The following is a 6,612-nucleotide window of genomic DNA, read 5'->3' on the forward strand; positions in this document are numbered from 1 at the left end:
GTAATGTCTGGAGGTTATATCAGTACTGGAGCATTATAAGAGGCTGATATCAGTCACATATGGTGTAATGTCTGGAGGTTATGTCAGTTCTGGCGCGTTATAAGAGGGGCTGATATCAGTCACATATGGTGTAATGTCTGGAGGTTATATCAGTACTGGAGCATTATAAGAGAAGCTGATGTCAGTCACATATGGTGTAATGTCTGGAGGTTATATCAGTACTGGAGCATTATAAGAGGCTGATATCAGTCACATATGATGTAATGTCTGGAGGTTATATCAGTACTGTAGCGTTATAAGAGGCTGATATCAGTCACATATGGTGTAATGTCTGGAGTTTATATCTCTACTGGAGCGTTATAAGAGGGGCTGATATCAGTCACATATGGTGTAATGTCTGGAGGTTATATCAGTGCTGGATCGTTATAAGAGGCTGATATCACTCACATATGATGTAATGTCTGGAGGTTATATCAGTACTGGAGCATTATAAGAGGCTGATATCAGTCATATATGATGTAATGTCTGGAGGTTATATCAGTACTGGAGCGTTATAAGAGGCTGATATCAGTCACATATGGTGTAATGTCTGGAGGTTATATCAGTACTGGAGCCTTATAAGAGGGGCTGATATCAGTCACATATGATGTAATGTCTGGAGGTTATATTAGTACTGGAGCATTATAAGAGGGGCTGATATCAGTCACATATGGTGTAATGTCTGGAGGTTATATCAGTACTGGAGCGTTATAAGAGGGGCTGATATCAGTCACATATGATGTAATGTCTGGAAGTTACATCAGTACTGAGCGTTATAAGAGGGGCTGATATCATTCACATATGATGTAATGTCTGGAGGTTATATCAGTACTGGAGCGTTATAAGAGGGGCTGATATCAGTCACATATGATGTAATGTCTGGAGGTTATATCAGTACTAGAGCGTTATAAGAGGGGCTGATATCATTCACATATGGTGTAATGTCTGGAGGTTATATTAGTACTGGAGCGTTATAAGAGGCTCATATCAGTCACATATGATGTAATGTCTGGAGGTTATATCAGTACTGGAGCTTTATAAGAGGGGCTGATATCAGTCACACATGATGTAATGGCTGGAGGTTATATCAGTACTGGAGCGTTATAAGAGGAGCTGACATCAGTCACATATGATGTAATATCTGGAGGTTATATCAGTACTGGAGCGTTATAAGAAGAGCTGATATCAGTCACATATGGTGTAATGTCTGGAGGTTATATCAGTACTGGAGCGTTATAAGAGGAGCTGATATCAGTCACATGTGATGTAATGTCTGGAGGTTATATCAGTACTGGAGCATTATAAGAGGGGCTGATATCAGTCACATGTGATGTAATGTCTGGAGGTTATATCAGTACTGCAGCATTATAAGAGGGGCTGATATCAGTCACATATGATGTAATGTCTGGAGGTTATATCAGTACTGGAGCGTTATAAGAGGCTGATATCAGTCACATATGATGTAATGTCTGGAGTTTATATCAGTACTGGAGCGTTATAAGAGGGGCTGATATCAGTCACATGTGATGTAATGTCTGGAGGTTATATCAGTACTGGAGCGTTATAAGAGGGGCTGATATCAGTCACATGTGATGTAATGTCTGGAGGTTATATCAGTACTGGAGCATTATAAGAGGGGCTGATATCAGTCACATGTGATGTAATGTCTGGAGGTTATATCAGTACTGGAGCGTTATAAGAGGGGCTGATATCAGTCACATATGATGTAATGTCTGGAGGTTATATCAGTGCTGGAGCGTTATAAGAGGGGCTGATATCAGTCACATATGGTGTAATGTCTGGAGGTTATATCAGTACTGGAGCGTTATAAGAGGGGCTGATATCAGTCACATATGATGTAATGTCTGGAGGTTATATCAGTCCTGGAACTTTATAAGAGGGGCTGATATCAGTCACATATGGTGTAATGTCTGGAGGTTATGTCAGTTCTGGAGCGTTATAAGAGGGGCTGATATCAGTCAAATATAATGTAATGTCTGGAGGTTATATCAGTACTGGAGCGTTATAAGAGGCTGATATCAGTGACATATGATGTAATGTGTGGAGGTTATATCAGTACTGGAGCGTTATAAGAGGGGCTGATATCAGTCACATATGATGTAATGTCTGGAGGTTATATCAGTACTGGAGCTTTAGAAGAGGCTGATATCAGTCACATATGATGTAATGTCTGGAGGTTATATCAGTACTGGAGCGTTATAAGAGGCTGATATCAGTCACATATGGTGTAATGTCTGGAGTTTATATCAGTACTGGAGCGTTATAAGAGGCTGATATCAGTCACATATGATGTAATGTCTGGAGGTTATATCTCTACTGGAGCGTTATAAGAGGGGCTGATATCAGTCACATATGGTGTAATGTCTGGAGGTTATATCAGTGCTGGAGCGTTATAAGAAGCTGATATCACTCACATATGATGTAATGTCTGGAGGTTATATCAGTACTGGAGCGTTATTAGAGGCTGATATCAGTCATATATGATGTAATGTCTGGAGGTTATATCAGTACTGGAGCGTTATAAGAGGCTGATATCAGTCACATATGGTGTAATGTCAGGAGGTTATATCAGTACTGGAGCCTTATAAGAGGGGCTGATATCAGTCACATATGGTGTAATGTCTGGAGGTTATATCAGTACTGGAGCGTTATAAGAGGGGCTGATATCAGTCACATATGATGTAATGTCTGGAGGTTATATCAGTACTGGAGCATTATAAGAGGGGCTGATATCAGTCACATATGATGTAATGTCTGGAGGTTATATCAGTACTAGAGCGTTATTAGAGGGGCTGATATCATTCACATATGGAGTAATGTCTGGAGGTTATATTAGTACTGGAGCGTTATAAGAGGGGCTGATATCAGTCACATATGATGTAATGTCTGGAGGTTATATTAGTACTGGAGCATTATAAGAGGGGCTGATATCAGTCACATATGATGTAATGTCTGGAGGTTATATCAGTACTAGAGCGTTATTAGAGGGGCTGATATCATTCACATATGGAGTAATGTCTGGAGGTTATATTAGTACTGGAGCATTATAAGAGGGGCTGATATCATTCACATATGGAGTAATGTCTGGAGGATATATCAGTACTGGAGCATTATAAGAGGGGCTGATATCAGTCACATATGGTGTAATGTCTGGAGGTTATATCAGTACTGGAGCGTTATAAGAGGGGCTGATATCAGTCACATATGATGTAATGTCTGGAGGTTATATCAGTACTGGAGCATTATAAGAGGGGCTGATATCAGTCACATATGATGTAATGTCTGGAGGTTATATCAGTACTAGAGCGTTATTAGAGGGGCTGATATCATTCACATATGGAGTAATGTCTGGAGGTTATATTAGTACTGGAGCGTTATAAGAGGCTGATATCAGTCACATATGATGTAATGTCTGGAGGTTATATCAGTACTGGAGCGTTATAAGAGGGGCTGATATCAGTCACACATGATGTAATGGCTGGAGGTTATATCAGTACTGGAGCGTTATAAGAGGAGCTGACATCAGTCACATATGATGTAATATCTAGAGGTTATATCAGTACTGGAGCGCTATAAGAAGAGCTGATATCACTCACATATGGTGTAATGTCTGAAGGTTATATCAGTACTGGAGCGCTATAAGAGGAGCTGATAACAGTCACATATGATGTAATGTCTGGAGGTTATATCAGTACTGGAGCGTTATAAGAGTTGCTGATATCAGTCACATATGATGTAATGTCTGGAGGTTATATCAGTAGTGGAGCGTTAAAAGAGGAGCTGATATCAGTCACATATGATGTAATGTCTGGAGGTTATATCAGTACTGGAGCGTTATAAGAGGAGCTGATATCAGTCACATATGATGTAATGTCTGGAGGTTATATCAGTACTGGAACGTTATAAGAGGCTGATATCAGTCACATATGATGTAATGTCTGGAGGTTTTATCAGTACTGGAGCATTATAAGAGGGGCTGATATCAGTCACATGTGATGTAATGTCTGGAGGTTATATCAGTACTGGAGCATTATAAGAGGGACTGATATCAGTCACATGTGATGTAATGTCTGGAGGTTATATCAGTACTGGAGCATTATAAGAGGGGCTGATATCAGTCACATATGATGTAATGTCTGGAGGTTATATCAGTACTGGAGCATTATAAGAGGGGCTGATATCAGTCACATGTGATATAATGTCTGGAGGTTATATCAGTACTGGAGCATTATAAAAGGGGCTGATATCAGTCACATGTGATGTAATGTCTGGAGGTTATATCAGTACTGGAGCATTATAAGAGAGGCTGATATCAGTCACATATGATGTAATGTCTGGAGGTTATATCAGTACTGGAGCGTTATAAGAGGAGCTGATATCAGTCACATATGATGTAATGTCTGGAGATTATATCAGTACTGGAGCGTTATAAGAGGAGCTGATATCAGTCACTTATGATGTAATGTCTGGAGGTTATATCAGTACTGGAACGTTATAAGAGGCTGATATCAGTCACATATGATGTAATGTCTGGAGGTTATATCAGTACTGGAGCATTATAAGAGGGGCTGATATCAGTCACATGTGATATAATGTCTGGAGGTTATATCAGTACTGGAGCATTATAAAAGGGGCTGATATCTGTCACATGTGATGTAATGTCTGGAGGTTATATCAGTACTGGAGCGTTATAAGAGATGCTGATATCAGTCACATATGATGTAATGTCTGGAGGTTATATCAGTGCTGGAGCGTTATAAGAGGGGCTGATATCAGTCACATATGGTGTAATGTCTGGAGGTTATATCAGTACTGGAGCGTTATAAGAGGGGCTGATATCAGTCACATATGATGTAATGTCTGAAGGTTATATCAGTACTGGAACTTTATAAGAGGGGCTGATATCAGTCACATATGGTGTAATGTCTGGAGGTTATGTCAGTTCTGGAGCGTTATAAGAGGCTGATATCAGTCACATATGGTGTAATGTCTGGAGGTTATATCAGTACTGGAGCGTTATAAGAGGGTCTGATATCAATCACATATGGTGTAATGTCTGGAGGTTATATCAGTACTGGAGCGTTATAAGAGGGGCTGATATCAGTCACATATGATGTAATGTCTGGAGGTTATATCAGTACTGGAGCGTTATAAGAGGGGCTGATATCAGTCACATATGGTGTAATGTCTGGAGGTTATAACAGTACTGGAGTGTTATAAGAGGGGCTGATATCAGTCACATATGATGTAATGTCTGGAGGTCATATCAATACTGGAGCGTTATAAGTGGCTGATATCAGTCACATATGATGTAATGTCTGGAGGTTATATCAGTACTGTAGCTTTATAAGAGGGGCTGTTATCAGTCACATATGGTGTAATGTCTGAAGGTTATATCAGTACTGGAGCGTTATAAGAGGGGCTGATATAGGTCACATATGGTGTAATGTATGGAGGTTATATCAGTACTGGAGCATTATAAGAGGGGCTGATATCAGTCACATATGGTGTAATGTCTGGAGATTATATCAGTACTGGAGCGTTATAAGAGGCTGATATCAGTCACATATGGTGTAATGACTGGAGGTTATATCAGTACTGGAGCCTTATAAGAGGGGCTGATATCAGTCACATATGATGTAATGTCTATAGGTTATATTAGTACTGGAGCATTATAAGAGGGGCTGATATCAGTCACATATGGTGTAATGTCTGGAGGTTATATCAGTACTGGAGCGTTATAAGAGGGGCTGATATCAGTCACATATGATGTAATGTCTGGAAGTTACATCAGTACTGAGCGTTATAAGAGGGGCTGATATCATTCACATATGATGTAATGTCTGGAGGTTATATCAGTACTGGAGCGTTATAAGAGGGGCTGATATCAGTCACATATGATGTAATGTCTGAAGGTTATATCAGTACTAGAGAGTTATAAGAGGGGCTGATATCATTCACATATGGTGTAACGTCTGGAGGTTATATTAGTACTGGAGCGTTATAAGAGGCTGATATCAGTCACATATGATGTAATGTCTGGAGGTTATATCAGTACTGGAGCTTTATAAGAGGGGCTGATATCAGTCACACATGATGTAATGGCTGGAGGTTATATCAGTACTGGAGCGTTATAAGAGGAGCTGACATCAGTCACATATGATGTAATATCTGGAGGTTATATCAGTACTGGAGCGTTATAAGAGGCTGATATCAGTCACATATGGTGTAATGTCAGGAGGTTATATCAGTACTGGAGCCTTATAAGAGGGGCTGATATCAGTCACATATGGTGTAATGTCTGGAGGTTATATCAGTACTGGAGCGTTATAAGAGGGGCTGATATCAGTCACATATGATGTAATGTCTGGAGGTTATATCAGTACTAGAGCGTTATTAGAGGGGCTGATATCATTCACATATGGAGTAATGTCTGGAGGTTATATTAGTACTGGAGCGTTATAAGAGGGGCTGATATCAGTCACATATGATGTAATGTCTGGAGGTTATATTAGTACTGGAGCATTATAAGAGGGGCTGATATCAGTCACA

The sequence above is a fragment of the Phyllobates terribilis genome, unplaced genomic scaffold, assembly GCF_046119375.1.
Source record: "Phyllobates terribilis strain yellow unplaced genomic scaffold, ASM4611937v1 Scaffold_9__5_contigs__length_417890890, whole genome shotgun sequence".
NCBI lineage: Eukaryota > Metazoa > Chordata > Amphibia > Anura > Dendrobatidae > Phyllobates > Phyllobates terribilis.